The following is a 27,581-nucleotide window of genomic DNA, read 5'->3' as shown; positions in this document are numbered from 1 at the left end:
CATATGTAGTGTTTATGTTACAAACGTGTTCTTTGGTGTGCAGGGTAGTAGTTTTATCACTTTACAGTTTGTCACCATAGTTTATTCTGGAGAAACTTGGATGGAGAATGTATGACATGCGTTGGGGATACATTTCTCACACTGGAATATTAACAGCATTGCAAGCCAGCCGGTGTGGCCGAGCGGTTCTAGGCGCTTCAGTATGGAACCGCGCGACCGCTATGGTCGCAGGTTCGAATCTTGCCTCGGGCATGGATGTGTGTGATGTCCTTATGTTAGTTAGGTTTACGTAGTTCTAAGTTCTAGGGGACTGATGACCTCGGATGTTAAGTCCCATAGTGCTCAGAGCCATTTGAACCATTTTGCAATCTGCGCAACTAATAGGTCGGAAGTCCCACCGCTCTAGCGTTAGAGCGTTTTTCAAGTACAAAACCGTGTTGCCTTAGGAATGCATGTGTTTATGTTTCACGAACATTTCTCTCTTACCAATACCTTTTTGCTACTGACCTCAGACCCCAGAACAATACTTGTGAATTGATAATGCAGTTGATTTACGTAAATGCTTCAAAGTACGTCCGTCTGGGGATCCATCATTCATAAACCTCACGTTTCTTTTTTATCACCGTCTGGTATATCACCACAACACTCTCTTATCTACTATTCACCGGTAAGGGGTGCTAAACTCCTCGCCATGCGCGCATCTGGAGATATGTTGTGCACCTGAATTCGTGCTGTGTGTGAGACTGGTGTGGAACAGCGTTCGCTGAACAGCATTTACGGACTCTGCTCGCTCTGTCCCTTCACGAGACGTGGAATATAGTGTGCAGCGGTCTACTTCTGGTCAGCCGCAAATTAAATCGGAGACAGTGTCGCAAGGAGCATTAGTCAAAGACAATGCGAAGAGATCTTTCAGTCTCTAACTTTATCCTAAGAATGCGAGAATGCTCTGTGACTGCCATCTGCTTAGGGAAAGATTGGCTTTTGTAATCGTAAATTATGCCCTAAGATCGAAGTGTTAGAAATATGTAGATTGCTTTCTGGTATACTTTGGTGCATATGTTCGAGAATTAACAATGAATGGACGTACTGCTCAGTCATCTGTATTCGCAGTGGCACTCGCAAAGTAATGGAGGGGTGGTTAACGATGATACAGGAATTGGTTCAAATGGCTCTGAGCACTATGGGACTTAACTTCTAAGGTCATCAGTCCCCTAGAACTTAGAACTACTTAAACCTAACTAACCTAAGGACATCACACACATCCATGCCCGAGGCAGGATTCGAACTTGCGACCGTAGCGGTCACGCGGTTCCAGACTGTAGCGCCTTTAACCGCTTGGCCACACAGGGCGGCTACAGGAATTGGGAATCATGCTGTCGTGTCATGGGTCAACGTTGAAATTACAGAAAAAACTGGTAAAATTGCTAAAATTGATCGAACTATCAACTATGGTGTTTATTACAGTTCATCTACGGCGTCTTTTCCATTCCATCTGTCTACTGGTATGCTGTTGATTACTACATAATGATTGACTAACAGTACTTGTTTGAGATGGAGACAGAATCTTGGTGAAAACAACACCTTCCGAGGATGGCCAGCACTGAAACAGGGATCATGTACATGACTGCAAAATTAAATATTGAAATGTAACTTTAAATGTAGGGGTCATCAACGAGGGATTAATTGAAACGGTATACCTAGACATCTGCTTCAACGTCACTGTGAAAGATGAGTTTAAATGTAGAGGTGATCAATCACCCTCGGACAGCTGTTTGAAAATGCCCCACAATGCTGCAAAGCTCTTCCAGTTTCCATATGTCGCAATGTCTTGTGCATTTTTTTGTCAGTAAGATACAATGCTCCTGTCTTTTATTTCCTTGATCCTTTGTATTGTGGAAGCAGCAGCAGGATAATTTACACAGTGCGATATCGAGTTTTCTGTGAGAGCCAATGGATGGAAATGTGTTAATGTTGGTTTAGCACCTGACGCAGACCTCGAAGTCATGGTGGCAAAATAAAATGGTGGCTGTATATGTAGCTGTAGTCAGACACTGCTTGAATGTGTTACAGCAGAAAAAACAATCAAACAACAACACAGGAACCCTCTCTTGCAACTGACAGTCTGTGGGATATGGTCCTCCCACAATACAGGTGACAAAACTTTACACTGGTTTGTGGAAGTGAGTTCAATCACTGGCCACCTGTTCCAAAGAACCAATACCTCTATATTTAATACGATCGCCACATATGCTCGATGCCAGCTTGCAGACGCTATTTGTTATCGATGTATGTGAAGAGAGGGACGCAGTAATATCTTACCAAGTTCTCTGTTGGATGACAGTTCGTAGTTTATCTCTGTTGCCTGGTGTAAAATAACGATAATAGAATGGTTGGGTGAGGGACATTAATGCACCCTGAGGGATCCAGATCTCCTTCGGACTGCAGTATCTCTATGTAGTTTGGAGACGCAGCGCAGTGTAGTAGCAAAATCCTCGTCCTTCTTCCAGTTCCTGTATGATGTGGGGTCTTCCTAATTTTCCCGATAAGAAATACCACTGTAATTATTTGTACCGTATTTTATAATACCTCATGTTGCAGAGAAAGCTTGGTTTGGCCGCTGACCTTACACATCGCACACCATTGGTGGAGCTACGACAAAATGTCCCCATTTCCACCAAGTGCTCAGAACACGGCCTTGTCGCATTAACTCAGCTAACCCTGATTCTCCACGGGTTGCAGGAGGTCTTAGATATAGCGCTCTCCGACTTCTACTCAGTTCCGACTTAAATTGGGACGATCGCATGGACGAAGCTCCAGGGAGGTCGGGGCAGAGACTGAGGAAAAGTTACATGCAGACGGACCGTCTAAAGCCACTTTGAAGTTTTGCTGTAACAGGTAGGTTCGAAAAAGGTGATTCGTTTCGAAATATGAGAGTGGCATGAGTATGGTTCAACAGTGGCTGCAATCATTAAAAGATGTCCGTGGTATCCAACGCAAGTATGTAGTTGAATGGGGAGACTTGATACCAAATAGCGGACAGCATTTCTACCAGAAGGAGTAACGCCACCAGCGACTCGTTTGTGCCTGCAGAACCGAGGCCGCTTTTTAAACAGTGTGACGGTTACATAGCCGTTGTGATCGTGTTTTTAATAGCGTGGCCCTTAAGCGAAACGTGTGTTGCTAGCTGTAGAATCATTCTGTGGTAAGTTTCAGATGTCGGTTCTCAATAGTGTCCTCGAAGAGAATATCTTCTTCTCTCCAGGGATTCGTATTTGTACTACCTGCTGAATGTAATCCAATTACTGAAAAAGAAAAATTACTCGTCATGCAAAGTTACTGTCATGACCAATTTAATTAATTAGCCTATCAATTTTATATCAGTGACATACCACCTGGCGGGTGGAGGCGATGTCTAGGACACCACGGAAATGATTCGGGAGTGGGAGCGCTAATCGGGCGATTTTTTTTTATTTTTCTTTTGTTGCGGCGATATCCTTTAGCGATATTTCAATCTCTCATCTACACAGGGAGAGACGAAAATCGTAATAAAATCAGATCTATTTCGCCGTATTTATAAAGTGATACATAGTATAAATCTTAAATTTACAACTTCTCTGTGCTATTACCTTAAAAGACCTGGTATATTAAAGGACATTTAGTTATCTTAAGATAAAGTTAGAAAGTGAGGAGGCATCCTGTGATGCAGGTAGGTCTTAGCACGCCATTATGATTTAGAAATTAGTTTAATATGTGATGTGTGACCTATCCGACAAGAAAAGATTTCTTCGTACACCGTGAGAAAATGCTTAGAGGAAATGTAGCTTATGCCATACTGTTACAGGATTTTCACAAGAAGTAACGATACTTGTAGCGATGTGAAGAAGCATGTATGCTTCGATTTCTTCTTCCTTCGAAAACAATCCCTACAAAAGGAAGAAATCTACATTTAACGTGAGAAATTCGGGGCATATGATAAACAACATCGCTGCCTCGAATTGAGTAAAGCTGAATTTTTTTAAACTGGTGGGTCTATGTCAGGGTGGAGATGTTTAGAACTACTGTATACGTCCAAGCTGCAGCTGCTCGTTTCGCGCCGGCCGAGGTGGCCGAGCGGTTCTAGGCGCTGCAGTCTGGAACCGCGCGACAGCTACGGTCGCAGGGTTGAATCCCGCCTCGGGAATGGATGTGTGTGAAGTCCTTAGGTTAGTTAGGTTTAAGTAGTTCTAAGTTCTAGGGGACTGATGACCTCAGAAGTTAAGTCCCATAGTGCTCAGAGCCATTTTTTTGCTCGTTTCGCAGTGCACCGCGGCTGGCTGCAGCGGCAGTCACAAGGAGTCGGCATTCGGGAACAACGGATTAGCTCAGCTTGTGACAAGTACAAGGGATGCACCAACCTGTGTGATCTTCCCCCTGTGGCAGCCAGAGCTGGCGAAGCGACCAGTGTGCTGGATGTAGAGGCCGTCAACTGTCGCCGTATTCCCGCTCGTTCTCGTAAGCGAGACTGAGCAGCGAGAATGCTGCCTGCGAGATTATCGTGTTCCGAGAGCGCGGTCTCGATGACGAGGCGACCCGACACTCTCGGCTGGCCACCCCGCAGCGCCGCCGGTCGCATGGGACCGTTCCGAACGCGGATCGTGCTGTGTGCGGCTATCCGAGTTACAAGTGTACTAGTAAGGAACAGGCACGTGTGACATGTCACAGTTGTGCTGGTATGTATGAATGCATTTTGGGAGATTTAAGACACATTTCGTTCGAACGAATCAAAACTGAGACATTCGAACAAATCCAATCCACGTAATTACAAAAGTAAAGCTGCCAAAGCTGACTGAAAATATACAAACCACAGCAACAGACTAAGAAAAACTACAAAATGCCGGATCCACCTGTTGCTAACTCTGAAAGAACCTTAAGATTACGATGCTTCAACTCAACAAAGAGAGATGCGTTACGGAATGATGTTCTGAGGTAACTCATCACTTAGAAAGAAAATACTGATTGCACAATAGAGAACAGTAAAAATAATATGTGATGTTCACTCACGGAAATCATGTAGGCACAATAATCTTCAAGCAGGTTGGCATTTTAACTGCGCCGTCAAAATACATATATTTGCTACTGACATTCGTTATACAGGTAAACAGCCCATCACAGTTTGAGAAGAACAGTGTTGTCCATAGGGAGAACACTAGAGGGAAAAAATATCTTACCCATTGTGAAAGCTGTCAGTGGCTCAGAAAGGAGTTCAATATGCAATAACAAATATCTCTGATTACTTGCCCAATAACATAAAATGTCTGGCAGGTAGCAAAGTAAGTTCAAATTTAACTTAAAAATTAAAATGTCTGGCAGATAGCAAAGTGAGTTTTAAATCGAACTTAAAAATTACGTCTCCTGGACAACTCCTTCTGTTCCATTGAAGAATGTCTATTGAAAAGGTGGCAGCCAGAGAAAAAAAAGACGCTATTTCCACATCATTTCCATAAAACAATCATTCAAATGATCTATCGAAAATTTAACTAACTGACCAACCAAAGACTGTTGTACCGGCAGTCGTACAATAGCACCCAAAAGAAAAACGATTTAAAGCAGCAGCTGAGGAACCGATCCACCTGCTAAACAGTACGTTGGAATAAATCTGTTATTTAGTGAGGAAGTAGCGTCTTATACACAACCAATTTTCTTCTACTCAAGCGATGTAAACGACCGTAGTACACAATAATAAATTCATTTTATTAAAAGAAAGTGTACATATTCAAAACGAATAATGTAGAATATAGTTTCGCAAATTAATCTGAAACCTTAATTCAGCAGTCCCATTTCTGAAGATATTGCACTGCAGTTGAGTCTGTTCTCCTGTTAGTACCATAGTTATACAACAATTTACTTTACTTAGTATGAAGTATGTAATATTCACTGCGTAATTGTGCAGTCATTACTTATCACTTCTCAGTATTATATTTGATTATGTACACATCTCGGAAGAGCAGTTATCAGTTGCCTTTGCTTCTGTGATTCAAATTTAGGTTATTTGGTTCTCTTATTATTATGGATGATGAGAATATCATTAACGCGATCGGAATCTAGACAACTTCTTTTCTGAGTCAGTACCAACCCTGCCTTACTAACATTTCTTTCACTTGAGGCACTACTGGCAGGTATACACAAAACCTCTTTGCTGAGTTTTCTGAGTTTCGACAGGGTACACGAATTTGTTTTCGACCATGAAAGAAGGTCTGTGAACTCATTGTTTGGACTCTCCATGTTCACGTATTTCTCAATCTCATCTTTCGATTTTTAGGTGAATGTTCGCCAATTTTGAAATCTTTTTGTGGGAGAAGGCATGACTTCTTTGGTAACGTTCGTATCAACAACGTTATTTAACATTTTTCGCACATATTGATGAATTTTTTCTCTTCTTTCTTCGGGAAAAACTAATAGTTCCTTGAAACAGGGATGCAAGAACGTTGACACGTAATGAATGTCATGTAGTTCATTTAGAACTTTCTGTTTTATAAACAGTTCTGCCCATTTCTTTAGCTTACACATTGTCACATCGTCGGTTCCAGTTTCGCAGAGACCTATCAGTTTCAAAATCCATGGCACTACAAATGGTAGTGTTGGCTCATTGTCTCCTTCCAAATCGTCCATGGCCTCTTTGAAAACCTTCAGAAATTGAATAACACTTTCCACAGTCGCATTCTGATACGACGTCATCATCTCGTGTTTGTTTGAATCACGCAAAACCGTCTCTATTTGATCTCTCTGTGAATGGAATGAGTCTAACATCGTTACACACTGTTCCACCTGGTTTCTACATCATGGTGTAAGGTTTTATCTAATCTGGTGACTAAGCCAGATCGCTTCACAAAGCCTACTGGTTTACGTACAGTCAGGATGGAGTCATACACTGTTGGAATCTCATCCATTAAGAAACCTTCATTGAATGTGTGCCTCAGTGCTGTATTAATACAGTGCATCACACATGGGAGTCGTTTATGTGCTTCTAGTGCTTTCTTGATGTTAGCTCCTTGATCTATAACGAAAGTAACCTGTCTTAGTTCCTAGGACGTTATCTGCAACTCTGCCATTTGTTCATATATTTCCGTAATGATATGTTCACCAGTCTTGGCAACATCTGGAAACCTCGTAGTTAAGAGTACACTGTTTTTTAGTATCCATTTGTCCGTCGACTCATCAATATAGCTGGATGTGACAGTCAGGTAATGGGTCTTACGATAACTCTGTCCACAGATCGCACGTCATTGAACACTGGTCTTTACCAATTGCGTCTTTTACTACTGGAATAAGTTCACTCCTGACTTCATCAGCCAATTCCTTAATATGTCGTGCTACAGTCCTTGGGGAAGGTAGCACGTCTTGGGCGGTGATTTGTCCATATTTTGCTCCTGTATTTATCAGTTCTTGAGCTAAGCTTATGAATCCTTCACCACTTACCATATTAAATGGTCGGAGGTCTGTTGCACCCATTAAAACACGTTTGTCCCTAATAGATATTTTATCAGCACTGGCAGCTGCAACGCTTGACAAGTGTCGATTATCCTTACATTTATGTCTGTTCATTCCAGTTGTGCTTCCTTTGTAAGCAAGCATTGCTCCACAATTTCCATTTTGGCACTGAACGTAACCAACTGGAAGGTGTGTATCTCTTTCAACAACCACCTGAAACAGTCGTAATAAACACCTTCATGTATGTTTCACGAAGACAATTTTTTTTTTCGTTTACGGACACAAGAAACGTATCAAATCATTAAAAATGCTAGACAAACGAAGCAATTCCATTAATCAAATACTATCACGTATCGAATTCGGAAGCTCTATTCTGTAATTATTTAGTAATAATTGAAGGGCTTACCTTAAATTTTTCCCAACTGGAACTGCCATTCCTTACTCCCACTTTATTTATCAGAATGTACGTCCCATCAGCAAGTTTCTTCAACACAACATCTTTTGTGATGGTAGTCATTGCACTGGTCCCGGTTCCGGAACCACTCATGCTGAGTTTAGTCCCGTGACAGTTTACTGCCTATCGCTACGTTACGATAATGCGTGTCTCTCGGCCAGCTCGCGCTCTCGCAGTCTCTGGCCGGCACGTGTCCTATTCGACAACCCTCGTCTCAACTCAGTTTCGTAGCGTGACGTCAGTGATCCCCACCTCAGCGCCTGTGCCAGCGATAATGAGCCGCGTACTCAACGAGAAGCGAGCGAGACTGAGCAGCGTTTTGGCGTGCTCTAGCTGGGTGAGCGCGACAGAAGCGTACGTGTCTGTGTTGCTTTAGAGAAGATTCAAAGTAATTGGTGTTTGCGCTGGATGTATTGATAATATCCGAACTCGTACCACTCCAATCAACCCCAGACGCCATCCCTGGCCAGGGTGGTTTACTGCGTCATAGACAGGCGTCCACGACAGCGGCTGTGATCGCAGTGGTAATTTTCACCGACTTCTGAACGTCGGTGTACAAGGGGACGGGCGCACTGCGTATGTAACTCGGGACAAGTGCACAGGATGTGCGAGTGTTTTTAGCAGTCTCTGACATCTACCCATGGTAATTACTACTACGGACTGGATCATGGTTTAAGTATGTCGTGTTCAGTACTTCTCAATACATCCCAGTGGAATCTGTCTTGCAGTGGCATTTGCTGTTGTCTTTATCCTATCACACAGCACAGCTTTCCTTGTGCCGAATGTAATGGAGAGAACAAATGTAGGTATTCTATGACTTCATGACTTAGTTCCTGTTGGTCCCTCTGGAACGTAGGGCTGGGATGAAATTCCTCCACGTGGTACGATTTCCAGCAAGGCTCTTCACTTCACTCCAGGTTTTCCCATCCTCTGCAGCTTCTCTCTCTATCGTCCTTTTCCAGGTCTGTTTGGGACGACCACGTTTCCTAATTCCTTGTGGGTTCCAATCCAATGGCACCCTTTCAACAACTTCATCTTTGTTTCCTCAATGTATGCCCAATTCAGTTCCATTTTCTTTTCTTGATTTGTATATTGATTGGTTGCTGATTTGTCTCCCTCCAAACATCTTCATTTGTCATTATATGTGACCATCTCAAATTTAAAATACGCCGGAGACAGTGGCTGATAAAAACTTGCAGCTGGTTTTTGATGTGGTTAGTCACCTTCCAAGTTTCACAACCATACAAGAGAACAGCCTTCACATTGCTATTGAAAAGTCGGAGTTTGGTCTTCCTTGAGATGTTCCTATTTCTCCAAACAGGGTACGCTTGTACAAACGCACCATCTGCTTTGCGGATGCGATTACGGACGTCCTCCTCAACCCCTCCTGTAGTCATGACTATACTTCCGAGATAGAGGAAAGATTGTACCTGTTCTACGTTCTCTCCATTAATGGCCCGCCTATTCGTGATGGTCGAATTTATCCGCATTTCTTTGGTTCTGCGAACATTTATCTTGAGGCCTGCAACTTCTGCCTCTCTCTATAACCTGACCAGTTTCTCTTCGATGTCTCGATATCATTATGCCATTAAGCAGATCTCGTCTGCGAGATCTAGATCTTCGAGTCTATCCCGCATCCCCCATTACACACCTTTCTTCCGTCCCCCCATCACTCTCTTCATCACAGGGTCCAACACCAAAAGAAGAACCGAGCGAGGTGGCGCAGTGGTTAGACACTGGACTCGCATTCGGGAGGACGACGGTTCAATCCCGCGTCCGGCCATCTTGATTTAGGTTTTCCGTGATTTCCCTAAATCGCTCCAGGCAAATGCCAGGATGGTTCCTTTCAAAGGGTACAGCCGACTTCCTTCCCCGTCCTTCCCTAATCCGATGAGACCGATGACTTCGCTGTCTGGTCTCCTTCCCCAAACCAACCAACCGACCAACCAAAAGAAATAGTGTTGGCGAAAGAATACAACCTTGTCGTACTTCCAAGTTAACTTGGAAAGGCTCTGTTAGTTCTCCATTATGTAGTGCTTGACATTCATAGTCTTCATACATTTCCGTTATGATGTAAATAATCTTCGTTAATGATTTAAAAACCTGGCCGCAACGCCGAATTCCGGGTTTATAGCGATCTCTGACATCTAGCCGTGACAACTTATGATGATGGACTGGATTGTGGTTTAAGTGTGTTGTGTTTAGTGGTTCTCAGTACATCACAGTTGACTTTGGCTTGCATAGATATTTGTTGTTGCTGCTGCTACTAGTCCATCACTGTCCCATCCTGGTGTAGTGGAAATAGCCAGTCATGTTAGGAATTCTATAGCGCTTTGAAAAAGAAAATACACTTAGCAGACCTGTAGTGGTCGGGAACTCTGTAACTGTGACTTAATAAATTCAAGTCGAAATTTGAAATTCCAGCTATCATTCCATACACCACAGCTTCCAGTCATGACATGAAATAATAACAGGTTTTGATTATTTAATAAAATTTCTCGTCAAAAAAGTAACACTGTTATTTATGTACCCACACTATTGTGCATTGTTGTTCTTTTTTATTTAGAGTATTTTTAAACTGTGTGAAGCAAATTGTTTAAACGCTATATTAACGATCTAATTAATATTTCTCATGGTACATATTCTTCCAGATGTGATATTCCGCACCAGATTTAATAACACCTGAAGCAGTTCCTGAAATGCACCACAAGGAAGTGCGCCAGGAAGGCTGGAGTAATTTAGAACCCATGGCGGAATGAAATATCCCATGCTAATTCCTATGTCATCTGCAAAGCAAACTATAGTTATCTCTCTTTGAACTATAGTTCTCTCTCTTTGTATGCAACGATCTTTTTTTAAAGTGTATTTAGAATCAGCCTGCTAGTAGTTTTGTGACATCATCAATTTGCGTGTGTGAAATAGCTACTGAATCTGCCTTTTATCCCCTACATCACGATCATGTGACCGGAAATTAATTATTTATTAACTTCAGAAGTGTTTCTGGATCGATTCCCCGTCAGGTATTTGTTTCGGAAGGAAGGCGTCTCTCGCGTGCGCTGATGTCCAACTGGTTAGTTCATGCATACAGACCACTTGAGATGGCAGTGGACGGCGACAGGAATTTCTCAGGTATCTGTATCAAAGGGGTGCCGCCACTTGACGCTTTTATTCAGGCATTAGCGCGGTACTTCACCTAGCTGTGGAGCTGCCCACAGCCGTGGTGAGTGCTAGACTACAACCCTGTCTCACTCCCTTCTCCACCACTGCTTCCCTTTTATGCCTCTCGACTCACACAACTGCAGTCTGGTTTCTATAGAAGTTGTAAATAGTCTCTCTCTCCCTGTGTTTTAACCCCTGCCACCTTCAGAGTTTCAAAGAGAGTATTACAGTCAACATTAGAAGGAAGGTCAGCGTTGACCGTAATTTTGATGATTTATTAATAAATCATCAAAATTATGGCCAACGCTAACCCCACTTCTAATTTTATTTATCATATAGTCGTTGTGCACACAACACTCTATAGAGTCGCCAATCAACAATCAACATCGTCAAAAGTCTACAAATGCTATAAACGTACGTTTGTCTTTCCTTAACCTATCTTCCAAGGTAAGTCGTTGGGTCAGTATTGCCTCATGTGTTCCTACATTTCTTCAGAATCTTGTTGTTAGTATTTTGCAGCCATGACTTATTAAACTGATAGTTAGGTAATTTTCACAACTGTCAGCAACTGCTTTTTTTTTTTTTTTTTTTTTTTGGAACTGGAATTCATCTCCCTTGTATAGACCCTCTATATACTCCTTCCACCTTCCAACTTTTCCTTTTTCGTATAGGACTGGTTTTTCATGTGAGCTCTTGACATTGATACAGCTGATTCTCTTTTCTGCAAAGGCCTCTTTAATTTTCCTATCTTTCCCCTAGTGAAATATGCTTCTATAGCCTTACATTTGTCCTCTAACCAACCCTGCTTATCAGTTTTGCACTTCCTGTCAGTTTTATTTTTTAAACATTTCTATTCCTTTTCGCCTACTTCATTTGCTGCATTTTTAAATTTTTTCCTCTCATCAGTTAAATTCAATACCTCTTGTGTTATCCAAGGGTTTCTTTTAGGCCTTGTCTTTTGCCTATTTGATCCTCTGCTGCTTTTACTATTTCATCTCTTAAAATATGTTTAAACCATGCTTTATCTGAAACCAAGTTTTTAATGGTTGCTGGAAATTTATTGAAACTTTTTGGACCAAGGTATGTTATTTTAGGTTTTTATGTAGATTGTTCTTATTCCTAGTATTGATACTATGTATTGAGCTATTGGTTGGAAATAAAAATATATTACTTGTAACAAATTTCATTGAGGAATAAATATACTGAGATGTAGTGCTTAGAATACAAAGTTCCTTGAACAGGTTTCAACATGGTGATTCTTATTACACACATTTGCACGCTAAAAACTTTTGCTCAGTTTGATGAGTTACTCCAGAATATGATCCTGTATGACATAACAGAGGGAAAGTAAGCAATATATGTGACTTTTTTATCTGACATCATTCTCGTTGTAAGTAGAGACATGTTTAGGCACTTCAGAAATTCTGTGGTATGCCCTTCCCAGCTGAATTTATTGCCGAATTGTAATCACAGAAATTTAACGATGTCAACCTCTTCGATCTGCATGTCTTCAAATGTTATACACATGCTGGAAGGAAATTTCTTGCAGGTTCTGAACTGCATATAGTGGCTCTTTTCAATGTTATGTCAAACTCGTCTCCGGCCATCCTGATTTAGGTTTTCCGTGATTTACCTAAATCGTTTCAGGCAAATGCCAGGATGGTTCTTTTGGAAGGGCACAGTCAGTTTCCTTCCCCGTCCATCCCTAATCCGAGTTTGTGCGCCATCTCTAATGACCTCGCTGTCGATGGAACGTTAAACACTTATCTCCTCCTCCTCCAAAGTTTAATGAAAGTGAATTAGCTCTAAACTATTTATTAACATCAGTGAAAATTTGATTAGCAATCATTTCTAAATCTGTACTTGACTTGCTACTTGTTGCAATGTTCATATCATCTACAAAGAAAACAAACTTAGCAGCTAGCAGTGTAACAGACAAGAGGTAATTAATGTATACAAGAAAAAGTAACGGATCCAAGATGGAATCTTGAGGAACACCACATGTAATTAATTCCCAATCAGATGAAGACTGCTTACTGCACTGGTATTTCGCAATGACACCATTTGTTTCCTGTTAGATAAGACTCAGTCCATTTTGCAGCACTGCCAGTGACACCATAATATTCGAATTTACTTAAGAGAGTGCTGATATTCACACAGTCAAAGGATTTTGACAGGTCTAAGAGAATGCCAGTAGCCCAAAATTTGTTATCTAATGAATTAAGCACATTCTCACTGTATGTGTAAATAGCTTTCTCTATATCAGAACCCTTAAAAGACCCAAACTGTGACTTGAACAATATATTATTTTTAGTCATATGCTTAAGGAGAAACTTGAGTTCAACTTTTCAAATATTTTTAAAAAAAGCTGGCAAAAGTGAAATTGTTCAATAGTTTGATGGTATCTCTTTATCCTCTTTCTTGTAAAGAGGCTTAACTTCAGCATATTTTAACCAATCTGGAAATGTTCTACTGATAAGAGGTTGATCACACAAGTAACTAAAAATAGAACTCAACTCACTTGAGCACTCTTTGATTAACTTTGCTGATATGTTATCATACTCACCAGAATATTTAGATTTTAAGGATTTTGTGATGGATGCTACTTGTCTCGGAGACGTGAGTGTCATTTTCATTTTACTGAAGTTATTTTTGAAGACTGGTCTCAGATATTTCATTGCACTGTTCACTGAACCTAATAACCGCAAACTATCAGTAACAGAAACAAAGTATTTGTTTAAGAGGTTTGCAACACTACATGAACTTGTTACCAATGTCTCATTTATTTTTAGAGCTATCTGGCCCCACCTGTCTCTATCTTCGCTATATCCCATACAGTTTTTGTTTTGCTGCCTGATATAATTATCTTTCTCTGATAATAAAGCTGCTTTGATTTCTGGATTACTTGCTTCACTATTTTGTAGTATCCTTTGTAATGCATTACAATGTTAACATCAGAGCTGTTCCTAGATAACAGATACAGTCTCCATTTTGTCCCACATCATATCTTTATTCCTTGTGTAATCCATAGTTTGTTTTTAGACTTCTGTTTGATTTGGATTACCTTTAGGGGAAAACAGTGTTCAAAAGAGGAAGTAACTTTATTAACGAATATTTCGATTTTTCATTTGTGTCAGAAGTATTGTAAACATCTACTCAATCCATGTCTTTGAGCAGTCTCCTAAAATTCTCAGTTTTTGACTGATTTATTACCCTCCTGTACTCAGATTTAATACATTTTTTATCCTGAAAAGTTTCATCCTGTAACACAAGATGATGCATGTCATGGACAGATAGACCAATTGCTACTGGTTTTGTGATATGCCTTTTTCTTAGGTCTGTCTACAAAGATATTATCAATAGCAGTGTCAGAGCATTTTAATTGTAAAGCTCACAGTAGTAATTAAATTGAATGACAGTTTTACTGACTGCAATAACTGTTCAGTGGCACAGCTTTTCAATAAATCCACATTAAAATCACCAGCAAGCACTATTTCCTTGTTTTTTAGTGTGAGGTGGGACAACAGAGCTTCAGATTTTTGTATGAAGAGGTGACAGTTTCCTGAAGGTACTCTGTGTATACTTACTATAACAAAGGATCTATTATGAAATACTACTTCTGCTGCACTAGAGTCTAAGTGCTGGTCTGGGCAAAATTTGTTACTATCAATATTCTTGAAATCAAAACAGTTTCTGACGAATGTGGCAACTCCTCCTTTCTCCATATTTTCTCTATTGAAATAAGCAGCTAACTCGAATCCTGTAAAATTTATTGTATCTATACCAGTGGTCACATGATGATCAGAGAGGCAGATTATATCAACTGGTTTGCCCAACTCTAATTATTCAACATAAATAAACAACTCATTAAGCATACCCATTAGTCCTCGGATATTCTGGTACAATAAGGATAACTGATTTTGTGCACTGGCTGAATTACAGGAACGTAATTTTCCTGTCAATTTACGAATACCTCTAGTTTCAACCAGACTCTGTCTGCATGAATTGTGTACACTAAAATTTGCTTTCCGGCTGCCTGTTTTATCAATATGAATGTCATTTTCAGCCTGTCTATGAACATCTTTTGTTTCTGCCCTCCTTACGCTAGAAGAACTGCCGTTCTGTCTCTTGTAACTACAGATACTTTATGACTTGTGCTAGTGCCCTCCCTTAAGTTATTTGCTATTAGCCCAGACAGTTTTCCCTTTCCTGTTGAGATGAAGACCATTCCTAGTATAGTCCACAGGAGCCACACCATTATGAGGCCCCAAACCGGATCCAAGCAGCCTTTCCACCTCTAAATCAACTCTCCTAATAGAAGAGTTTTAATGAGGCAGGTCATGACACCTCAGACAGTTACAAGCTCAACACCAGTATGTCTCGTTGCTGAAGTTATCTTTACCTGGTCACCCTCAATTGAATAATTAGGGTCCTTGTTTATGTGTTGCCTGCCTCACCCACTATTACCACAGTTTCTTCCTCTGTGAAATGTTTGCAAAGTGAACCTCTATCCTCTACTACCTAACCCAGACTTGCACTAGGTTTAAAAAAACTTGCGACCTGATAATCTGACCCTAGTTCATCCTGCAACAGATGGCCAACACCTCTACCATGTGAACTACCTAACAACAAACTTTCTTCTTCTTCACAACTTCTTCTGGGGTCTTACTCTTCGAACACTATTTTAAATTTTGTTGTGTCTTGTCTGTTCCTACATGTACTCGTGGCTCATCCGTTTCCAAATGTGACAACAGATCAAACCTGTTTCCCACATTCACAGTAACACTGTCTGAGAAAGTCCTATTCCAATTTCTTCTACACTCCTGGAAATGGAAAAAAGAACACATTGACACCAGTGTGTCAGACCCACCATACTTGCTCCGGACACTGCGAGAGGGCTGTACAAGCAATGATCACACGCATGGCACAGCGGACACACCAGGAACCGCGGTGTTGGCCGTCGAATGGCGCTAGCTGCGCAGCATTTGTGCACCGCCGCCGTCAGTGTCAGCCAGTTTGCCGTGGCATACGGAGCTCCATCACAGTCTTTAACACTGGTAGCATGCCGCGACAGCGTGGACGTGAACCGTATGTGCAGTTGACGGACTTTGAGCGAGGGCGTATAGTGGGCATGCGGGAGGCCGGGTGGACGTACCGCCGAATTGCTCAACACGTGGGGCGTGAGGTCTCCACAGTACATCGATGTTGTCGCCAGTGGTCGGCGGAAGGTGCATGTGCCCGTCGACCTGGGACCGGACCGCAGCGACGCACGGATGCACGCCAAGACCGTAGGATCCTACGCAGTGCCTTAGGGGACCGCACCGCCATTTCCCAGCAAATTAGGGACACTGTTGCTCCTGGGGTATTGGCGAGGACCATTCGCAACCGTCTCCATGAAGCTGGGCTACGGTCCCGCACACCGTTAGGCCGTCTTCCGCTCACGCCCCAACATCGTGCAGCCCGCCTCCAGTGGTGTCGCGACAGGCGTGAATGGAGGGACGAATGGAGACGTGTCGTCTTCAGCGATGAGAGTCGCTTCTGCCTTGGTGCCAATGATGGTCGTATGCGTGTTTGGCGCCGTGCAGGTGAGCGCCACAATCAGGACTGCATACGACCGAGGCACACAGGGCCAACACCCGGCATCATGGTGTGGGGAGCAATCTCCTACACTGGCCGTACACCACTGGTGATCGTCGAGGGGACACTGAATAGTGCACGGTACATCCAAACCGTCATCGAACCCATCGTTCTACCATTCCTAGACCGGCAAGGGAACTTGCTGTTCCAACAGGACAATGCACGTCCGCATGTATCCCGTGCCACCCAACGTGCTCTAGAAGGTGTAAGTCAACTACCCTGGCCAGCAAGATCTCCGGATCTGTCCCCCATTGAGCATGTTTGGGACTGGATGAAGCGTCGTCTCACGCGGTCTGCACGTCCAGCACGAACGCTGGTCCAACTGAGGCGCCAGGTGGAAATGGCATGGCAAGCCGTTCCACAGGACTACATCCAGCATCTCTACGATCGTCTCCATGGGAGAATAGCAGCCTGCATTGCTGCGATAGGTGGATATACACTGTACTAGTGCCGACATTGTGCATGGTCTGTTGCCTGTGTCTATGTGCCTGTGGTTCTGTCAGTGTGATCATGTGATATATCTGACCCCAGGAATGTGTCAATAAAGTTTCCCCTTCCTGGGACAATGAATTCACGGTGTTCTTATTTCAATTTCCACGAGTGTATAACCTGTCATCACTTCCCACATTTCTTTTCCCTTCTCCCCTCTTAACCTTTACATATATTGTTTTCCTTTATCTAGTTACGCCTGAAGGGCAGCAATCTTCTCCTGCTGTTCTATTATCTTCCTCTCTCTACAGAAAATCCTACACAACCAATAAGCCTCGTTTATTTCCACAATTCCCACACCGCTACAGTCGCCCACATGAAAGAAACTGCAACAGCTCTCACACCACACCCCGGAACTAACAGTCCTATGGCAAGTCATGCACTACTAACTTATGGCAAACAAATTTAGATTTAGTCTAACAAGAATAACTTCCTAGACTACTCAGTTAATATGTTAAATTTCTTAGAAAGCGTAGACCTAAAGTTCCGATACTAATTCAAAACTTCTAGAGAAATAAAAACGATTAAACCTGCATCGTTAATGTGACGAAACTAAAGTAAACAAAGAGCTGACTCTACGTTATACGAACTTTTCACATATTTCGGAACTTTTCACTCCGGCCACTTACTAGAGAACCAAATGGATAGCTTGCAAGAATACACTAACAACACAAATTATACTTTATTGAAATAATTACGTAATTTAGAGTATACGATAACATAAACAAATCCTAGTAAAAAATTTGCGCCTATGAAATGTTTTCTTTTTCGGAAAATACGCAAAAAATGTGAAATCTTCAATTGATAGCCAACAATAGGTATTAATGTACTTATTTATGATATAATATTTCCTTAATTAATTGTTATTACTTAATTACACACTTATCTCTACGACAGCTCTTAATGCACACCACTCGGCAACCAAAGAGGCTTTTTTTTCTCGCTAGTACTATCCGTCGGCAGTTGTAGATACTCCTGGGGTGGTGGTGTCGGAGAGAACATGTAGTTGTAAATGTCGATGGCTTTAAACATTTCGTACTGCCTGTCGGCCGTTCTTTCTACCTGTAGGATACTTTCACAGTCAAGTTGGCTTGTACAATTCGAAAGGGTGGCTGTGGTGCAAGTTTTTAGTGCCGCTAGGAGTTGACTTAATGTAATCTTGTCCCACAGAACTTCATGTATGAGGATCTTTGAATAGCTTCAATATTTGTTGTATATTGTGTGGTAGCTGTAGTGAAGAAAGATGGGCGTCTGCTATTCGTGTTTTAAAGGTTCTGCGTCGGACTATGAGACTCCTGATATGGTAATTATGTAGAAATGATTTAACTAAACAGGTGATTGGGTCCTTAGCTTAGAAAAAATTCGTGGTTCATTAATGTCATTTCGTAAGAGGACATTTGATAATAATATACCTGCGCAGTGACGTTTCTGGAACCATATTGAACCATTATCCATTTGGGAAATGATACTCCACTCGTGTAATACGTCTATTCAAAGAAAATCTTAAAGGCACTTCAAAGTATCTTCCTTTGAAATGTGTAAATGAGATCAACATTTCGCAATGGTGTCTTAGTTCTAAATCTCACTGTGTATTCATAACTGTACCATGCAATAACATTTCTTTCGAAAGAAAACTGTGACTTTTGTCCTGCAATTTATGATGTTAGGTGTTGGTCAGCTGTATTATGACTGTCTTCTAGAAACTGATGCATACTTGCTGCCGTGGCCTGGTTTGCTTTCACTGTTAATAAAAAGGGTTGTGTAATATTGTCTCACTCTAGAAATTTTTTGTGATGATAAATTGACCCGTAGTGCAGCCCGAGATCTCCGTTCCTTTTATTTCAAATGTTTTTGTTATGTGGCTTTAATATATGATACTATGGCGTCTCTGAAAGTATACATACGCAGTATGACAACAGAGGTATTACAAATGTTTGTTGTGACAATGCCACTGATTGATCTTGTGCACAAGTGGTGATGACTGTAAGATACTACATTCTCATGCTGGGAAAGTGGGATTGAGAGCCCAATATGTTCACCTGTACAAGTGAATGCCAGTATAATTTTTCTGCCAACAGCTTTGCCTTGTTGCTACATAATCCTGACATTGCCAGAGCTTAGTGCCTTTAATCCAAGTCATGCCTTGCGAGCTGTTAAAATTCCATCTTTTTCTATGGACTGACAGTGCGAAAGAAGTGTGCTAAAAACTTCTGTGTAGTTTCAAAGGTAGGAGTTTAGGTACTGGCACGGAGGCTGCGAGGGTGCATCGTGAATGGTGCTTGGATAGCTCACTTTGTCGAACAGTTCTGTGAAAGGCAAAGATTCCAAGTTAAAGTCCCACTCTAGCACACAGTTTTAATCTGCTAGGAAGTTTCATATTGGTGCACTCTCTACTATATAGAGAGAATTCATTCTGGAAACTGTATGGTCCCTTTGAAAGGAATGTAGTCAGTGTCATCCAACTTCCTTGTTGAATATGAGCTTGAGCTCACCCAATAATGCTTTGTATGGGCAAGGGGAGTATGACTGCCTCATATGATAAAACTACTGATGTTCCAGATACTACTGCACTCGTGCTTCACAGTATGTTTATTGACACTACATCCTGTCCTGCGAGTATAGACCAGTCAACAATTACAGCTCAGCTTGTACACTTCTGGTTCGTGACGCTTGTTGGTGTGTTTAGGGGAACACAGGAAGTCTCTTAGTTTGCTGATATAATAGAATTATTGATTACCCCTCAGTGGAGAATGTAGCCGACTGTCATTAACATCTCATATGTAAGCTACAGTAAGCAGGAAGTTTGCTGTTTAAGTTCCTCCTGGTTGTTATTTACTTGTTCTCTTGTTGGTGTAGCTTTCTTCGTAACTAATTATATCCATTTGCCCTGAAAGTGGTTCATGGCTTCCAAAGGTAAACTTTAAACTTGGCAGTATCACTGATTTGATGTGCTCTCGTGATTTTCTGAATTACAGAGTTCTGGAGTGGATGGTGATTAGACATGATCTCAGGAATTTGGCCATGCTTGGTAGCTTCCTGAACATTGTGTCCAAAAAAAAGTAATGACTTTTTTTGACATGTTATCCTTCTGTTTCTCCTCGCAGTTGTACCACTGTTTATAACAGCAACACAGAATCTGAGGATAACTGCACAGTAAGTTGCGTCAGAGCTCACAGTAACGGCCCAACACATTAACACAAACACACTTTGGCAGCTGCACACAGGCAGTCTCTATGCTGCCAGATGACTAGTAGTATGTTCATGCTCCTCAATCTGGTATGACAACAGATTCATTTATGTAGAAACAGGAACCTTGGGAAACATGGAAGCGTCCGATCCCACCCGTCTGCTTTGACCCATGACGTCACAAATATGGCGGAAACGACCATAAACCATGATTCCAATATGGCGCACATAAAGTCGGTACGTACACGTTATAAGGACGAAAATACAGCGAAAAACAAACACACACACTTTCCACAAAAAGCCTAATGACACTAACGGGACAAGGGCGGATAATGGGGTGTTTTGGGGTGGGGGCAAACTAAATATAAACAAATTGAGACACCCAACCGCTTACAAAACCACACAAAACGACGAAAAAACCAACTTAACAAAACTCCCCAAATACCACTAAACACAATATCATCTGGAATCGGTCACTTCCCTTGACCTATATAGCTCAACAGCAGCTCTCGATCCCATAAATTAGGATCCAACACTTCCCTTGGCTTATATAGCTCAAAAACATCTCCCGATACCAATATCAACACACACACACAGCCACACATTGGTATCGAACACTTCACTTGACCTGCGCACTGTCAATTTTATCTGTCATATCCATTCCTGAACAAAAACAACAACCTATTAATTTTACTAAAATTACCACACGATGTACAGCGAACAACACTACATTAACCTTCACACAAAATTGTTAACTCGCTGAAACGAATTCCACTACAAACACAGCCGACACTCGAACAATTCTGGATAATGAGCAAAAGCAAACTGAGCCCATTACACCACACAAACGAAAATCTTGAACATACCACCAGAAACCACAACAAACCACAACACGACGTCATCTACAAACATGCCACACTCACAAACCAAACTCCGCGCCGTCATGACGTCACGGGTCAAAGCCGATGTGTGGGATCGGACGCTTCTGTCGACCCAAACCTTGATATTAGATCATGAATCTTTCATAGTCTCATCAATTTTTTTCAAAGAAAATTTTTGCCTTTAACTGGTCATATTTCAGGATTAACTTCTCTACATGGATACTATAGTCAGAACTAGTTTCAAGGCAGTACCCTAACCGACAAGTGCTCCTGTTATGGGCTGAAGCTTGAAGAGACAGTGAACAATGTATACCTAAGTGTACATTATGTACTACAGAACGAGGTGGTGCATTGGTTAAGACACTGGCCTCTGATTTGGGAGGATCGAAGCTCATGCTCAGTCCAGCCATTGTGATTTAGGATTCCTATGGTTTTGCTAAATCGCTTCAGGCAAAGTCTTGTGTGGCGCTCTTACAGCGCCATTCTGAAAGCTGGCAAAGTAAAGCTCCATACCTTCTGTATGTGTATATGTTGATGACGCAGTGCTTCTACCTGTAGGTGAGTTGTCTCCTTTATTCCTAAATAATTCGTTATTCTCAATCAGAACTTTCTGTACATTAAGAAGATAATTGAAACTGATACTAATTATAATTAAAAAAAAAAAGAAACAGAAAACATTAAATCTCATTGACCAAAAGACATTCAAAAGAAATACTGAAGCTCTGATGTTTCCTCCTACTCTGTATTTCCTGCTGTTCTGTAGAAAATTTCTGTTATTGTAATGTGTAAAAGGTGGTGGGTAGGAATTGCTAACTCACATCTGTATATCAATAAGAATAATAAAAAGAACTTACAAATGTTCATCATGTAGCCATATTTACAAATTAATTTGGGATATGAATTTAAAGTGACATGCTCCACATTATTACACTTCATCATGCAACTGATCCATGGAACATGTAATGAACTAGCTAACTAAACAACTTAAAGTACATATGATGCCAAAATATTATATAACTGTGTGTCTGGCAAATAGAATTTCCCGTGTTGTTGACGTAACTTTAAACTTACTTGTGTTTTATGGGCTCTTTGCAGTTGTTAGTCCTATATGATGATATAAATCCATTAATGTAATTATTTTTGGATTACTTTCTATATTTACACTAAACTGAGATTTTTATGTGTAGGAGCACTTTATATTGAGGCTTGAACCTTGATACTAGTTCTGAGTAAACAAAGTAGTAAAGTGAAGCTGTGAAAGAGCATTTTCTTGAAGGATCATGAATCGATGGCACTGGACTATTCTATGATTTGCGATTTACTGATTTGCAATGCATACTTGTCATAATAAAACAGAGAACTTGCTGTAATCCACACAGCATAATGGGAAAAGATTGGAAAAATGGTGATGGAGTAATTTTATGGGTGGGTATCAGCAACTTCATTAAAACAAAGAAAACATCATCCTGCTTGCTGCTGTGCAGGCCATACTGATGGGAATCATTCAGCCTACAGTTCCTTTATTTCCATATATCTGTAGATAGTTCTGTGTGGATTATTTCTTTTATTAAAGTTCTTCCCTAGAATGGCTTTATATCCCTTCCTCTGACACTATTTCATTGATATATTCAGTCTGTAGTGCTGTGGACCTTTCATGTCTATATTTATGCGTACTATAATATACTCCTTTTTTATATATTCTGATTTGAACTGTATAAGTGTGTATTTCTCATGAACTCCAAAGAATTTTGATTCTCTGCACCTACTTCTCATACACCATCCTTTCTGTTTTGGTAATGTATTTTATGTTAAAATATGTTGTACACAGGTCACTTACAAACATATAATTAATGAATGCAAATTACGAAACATATTAGTTCATGCTAAATCTTTGCCTCACATTAGGTAGAAATTGGTGAATCTTTCAGTCCATAAGCTGTGTGCTCCTACTTTGCCTTTATGTTTTTAGATGTGGTATTTCAACTTTTTCTTTCCTTTCTTGCTATCTGTATTCATTGTATGTTGCTAAATAAGAATCCAGTGGGTGTAGCTCCTCAGTAAAAATAGTGCCCTTATGGATGTCGTTTGGAAGACTTGAATTGCAGAGGGATCTGTCTTTAAGTGCTACATCTGAGAACTTTAGTACTAACTGTAGTCTTGTTTTTACTCACTGCTTGTTACAGAATGTATCCTGCAACATAGACTGTCAGTCTTTGAAGAATTATTGAAAATTTTGTTGGCTGGTGAGTTTGTCTATCTGGAGACCCGTAGTAACCTTTTTTAACACCTGCAATTATAGAATTTAATTTTGTCCCCAATGATGAAGACAAAATTTGTTTCTCATGTTTTTGCTGTGTGATACTGAGGTGGCTACTGAAAGCTAGTCATATGAAATCATATGGAAAAGAAGTTATTTGATTATAATTTCTCTTAATCATGTGCATGATAATACATTACATTTTGAAATGTGCAATGTGAAAACTGATTCTCTGAAGTAACAGTTGCCCGTTGTTGTATGGCTGTATGTTAGCAGTTTGCATGAGTATCTAATAGAGGAGAAACAGGAAAATGTGCTTCACTGCCAAAATTAACGCGAGTATTTACTTTGTTACTGAAGAGGTTTACTAACATTATTCTGATGGAGGTTGTAAGCCTTCGGTTTTCTTTGACCTAATTGGTTATAGACAGACATACAGTTTTAGTGATATCTACACTATGGTATAACAATTAATATGTAATGAAAATAACTAATGACTAGGTGGTTGCCCAGCACTAACAGTTAACAAAATTTATTCTTGGCTTTGGAAGAAGATTTAATCACCATGATTTGGCAAAAATACAGTAATTGTGATTGCATACCATTTATAATCACCAGACTGTGGGCAGCTGTTACATGCAAAGATTTGAATGTGTCTGATGGTCTGTATGTATTCACCAGTCCGTTGTATGAAATACACTGAAGTGCCAAAGAAACTGGTAGAGGCATGCATATTCAAATACAGAAAGATGTAAACAGGCAGAATATGGCGCTGCAGTCGGCAACGCCTATGTAAGACAAGAAGTGTCTGCCACAGTTGTTAGATCAGCTATGGTTGGCACAATGGCAGATCATGAAGATTTGAGTGAGTTTGAATGTGGTGTTATAGGCGGCGCACAAGCGATGGGACACAGCATCTCTGCGGTAGCGATGAGGTGCGGATTTCGCCATACGACCATTTCATGAGTGTACTGTGGATATCGGGAATCCGGTAAAACACCAAATCTGGGACATTACTGTGGCCGGAAAAAGATCCTGCAAGAATAGAACCAACTACAACTGAAGATAATCATTCAACGTGACAGAATTGCAACCGTTCCACAAATTGCAGTGGATTTCAATACTGGGCCATCAGCAAGTGTCAGCCTGTGAACCATTCTACAAAACATCTTCGATATGGGCTTTCGGAGCCAAAGGCCCAGTCATGTACCCTTGATGACTGCATGACACAAAGCTTTACGCCTTGCCTGGGCCCGTCAGCACAAACATTGAACTGTTGACAGGAAACATGTGGCCTGGTTGGACAAATCTCATTTCAAATTGTATAAAGCGGATGGATGTGTACGGATATGAATCCATGGACCCTACATGTCAGCAGGGGACTGTTCAAGCTGGTGTAGGCTTTATAATGGTGTGCTGCATGTGGAGTTGAAGTAATATGGAATCCTGGATATGTCTAGATCCGACTCTGACAGGTGACACGTATGTAAGTATCATGTCTGATCACCTGCATCCATTCACACCCCACACACACAGAATTGCTACAGAGTGGCTCCAGGAAAACTCCTCCAAGTTTAAACTGTTTTGCTGCCCACCAAACTCTACAGATATGAACACTGTTGAGCATATCTGGGATGCCTTGCAACATGCACTTCAGAAGAGATCTCCACCCCCTGGTACTCTTATGGATGTATGGAGAGCCCTGCAGGATTCATGGTGTCAATTCCCTCCAGCACTATTTCAGACATTAGTAGAGTCCATGCCACCTCGTGTTGCGGCACTTCTGCGTGCTCGCAGGGGCCCCTACACAATATTAGGCAGGTGTACCAGTTTCTATGGCTCTTCAGTGTAGATACAGTTACCATATCATAAATAATAAATGAATGGTGCTCAGTTTGTTGAGAGAAAGAAAAGCTACCCAGACGTTTGCTGGAACCTACCCACTGATTTGTCTGTGACAACAGTTCCATATTTCTTAAATTTTATATTTGAGCAGTTGACATTATTGTTATGGAAAAACCATTATTTATGTTTCTGATTAAAAATGAGTTTGATTTTAACAGTTCTTCTATGCAGGGTTGTGTGAGGTTAGGGCGCAGGATAGTGCCGGATCAGAATGCACCTCCTGCCAGGATAGTGGCTGCTCCATCAGCAAGGTCTGAACAGGCGCATGGGGATAGGGGTTTGTTAGTTATTGGGAGCTCCAACGTTAGGCGGGTCATGGAGCCCCTCAGGATCATAACAGCTAGGACGGGGAAGAAGTCGAATGTTCACTCAGTGTGTTTCTGGGGAGGGGGGGGGGGTTTCCTCGTCCGGGATGTGGAAGAGGCTCTTCTGGCGGCTATCGAGCATGCAGCATGCAGCCAGCTGCAGATTGTTGCACATGTCGGCACCAATGATGCCACTCGTCAGGGTTCCGAGGAAATCCTTGGGTCCTTTCGACGTCTGACTAAATTGGTGAAGGCTGTCTCCATCTCTCGAGGAGTGGAAGTCAAGCTGATGATTTGCAGCATCGTATCCAGGGTGTCGAGTGGAGAATCTAAACCAGAGGCTACGTCGACTCTGTGACGAAAGTGGTTGTAGATTCCTCAACCTACGCTATGGGATGGAAGGTTGTAGGATGCCCCTCGATAGATCATGGGTGCACTACACACAGGAAGCAGCCTACATGGATAGCACAGTACTTGTGGCATGCACATAGGGGTTTTTTAGATTTGGTTCCTGCCCACAGGAAACAAACTGTTGGCCTGAAAAATTATCAGTTCATGACACTGATGTGGGTGTACCAACTGTAAAAATTGTTAGTTCGTCTAAACAGGTCATTCCAACAGATTTAAATGTGCTAAATCTCATGTTATTAAATTGTCGAAGTGTCTGTAGCAAGATCCCTGAGTTACTGTCCAAAATAAACAATAGTAATGCCAATATTGTATCAGGTACTAAATGCTGGTCGAAACCAGATATAAATAGCAGTGAAATTTCGAACTCGGATTGGACAATGTTTAGGAAGGATAAGACTGATGCTATGGGAGGTGGTGTGTTCATTGCAGTTAAAAGCTGTTTAAACACAGTTGAGATTGATACTGGGTCGGACTGTAAAATAGTCTGGATAAAGCTGTCAATCAGACAAGGAGTGATCATTGTATTAGGATGTTTTTATAGACCACTAGCATCAAGAACAAATGTCGCAGAATGTTTCACAGAAAGTCTTGAGTACATAGGAAATAAATATCCATATTATCCATTAGTTATAGGTGGAGACTTCAATCTGGCATCCATTGACATGGGAGAATTACACGTTTATCACGGGAGGCAGAAGCAAAAACTTGTGTGAAGTTATTCTAGGAGCACTCTCAACATAAACCTTGAGTAATTGGTTAGAAAACCAACACAAGATGGGAACATATTAGATATCTTGGTGACAAACACACCTGATCTTTTCAGGAAGTTAATCTAGAAGAAGGTATTAGTGACCATAATGTACACTAAACAGATTCAGAAGGATGTAGGTTGCAGTAGGTACTGGGAGATGAAGAAGCTTGCGCAGGATAGTGTAGCATGGAGAGCTGCATCAAACCAGCCCCTGGACTGAAGATGACGACAACAACAACAACGTCGTCGTGGCTTCTACGGCAGTGGAAGTTGCAAAAAAACCAAAGAAACAGCATAGAGTTTTCTTGTTTGGGAAAACAAACAAAAGTGTCGTTAATGAATACCTTCATAGTCAGCTCCAAGCATTCACCATGGGATACAAAGATGCTGATCATCTTTGGTTGGAATTTAAAGGTATTGTCCACCACATGTTGGAGAAATATAAGCCTAGCAAAAATATAGGAGAGTGAAAGGATCCAGCTTGGTTCAACAAACATATTAGGAAGTTGCTGAGAAAGCAGAGAATTTTGCACAGTCATTTTAAACGTAGTCACTGCCCCACTGACAAACAGAAATTATGAAAAATGAAAGCAGCTGTCAAAAGGTCAGTGACAGATTCTTTTCACAAATTTGAAAGCAATATTGTATCTGCAGATTTAAAAAAAAAAAGCAAAATATT

At 41.2% G+C, this 27,581-nt stretch overlaps 1 long non-coding RNA gene across 1 annotated transcript in view; it reads left to right on the top strand.

Annotated features, from left to right (window-relative positions):
- The first annotated feature begins 18,232 nt into the window (after positions 1 to 18,232).
- Positions 18,233 to 27,581, top strand: part of LOC126183841 (uncharacterized) — a 44,168-nt gene continuing 34,819 nt past the window's right edge. The window contains exons 1-2 of the long non-coding RNA XR_007536820.1: positions 18,233 to 18,509; positions 23,457 to 23,516. This is a non-coding gene — a long non-coding RNA (uncharacterized LOC126183841). The remainder of the gene's footprint in view (positions 18,510 to 23,456; positions 23,517 to 27,581) is intronic.

This window comes from Schistocerca cancellata, chromosome 4 (assembly GCF_023864275.1).
Source record: "Schistocerca cancellata isolate TAMUIC-IGC-003103 chromosome 4, iqSchCanc2.1, whole genome shotgun sequence".
Lineage (NCBI taxonomy): Eukaryota > Metazoa > Arthropoda > Insecta > Orthoptera > Acrididae > Schistocerca > Schistocerca cancellata.
This window is presented reverse-complemented; position numbering and strand designations above follow the sequence as displayed.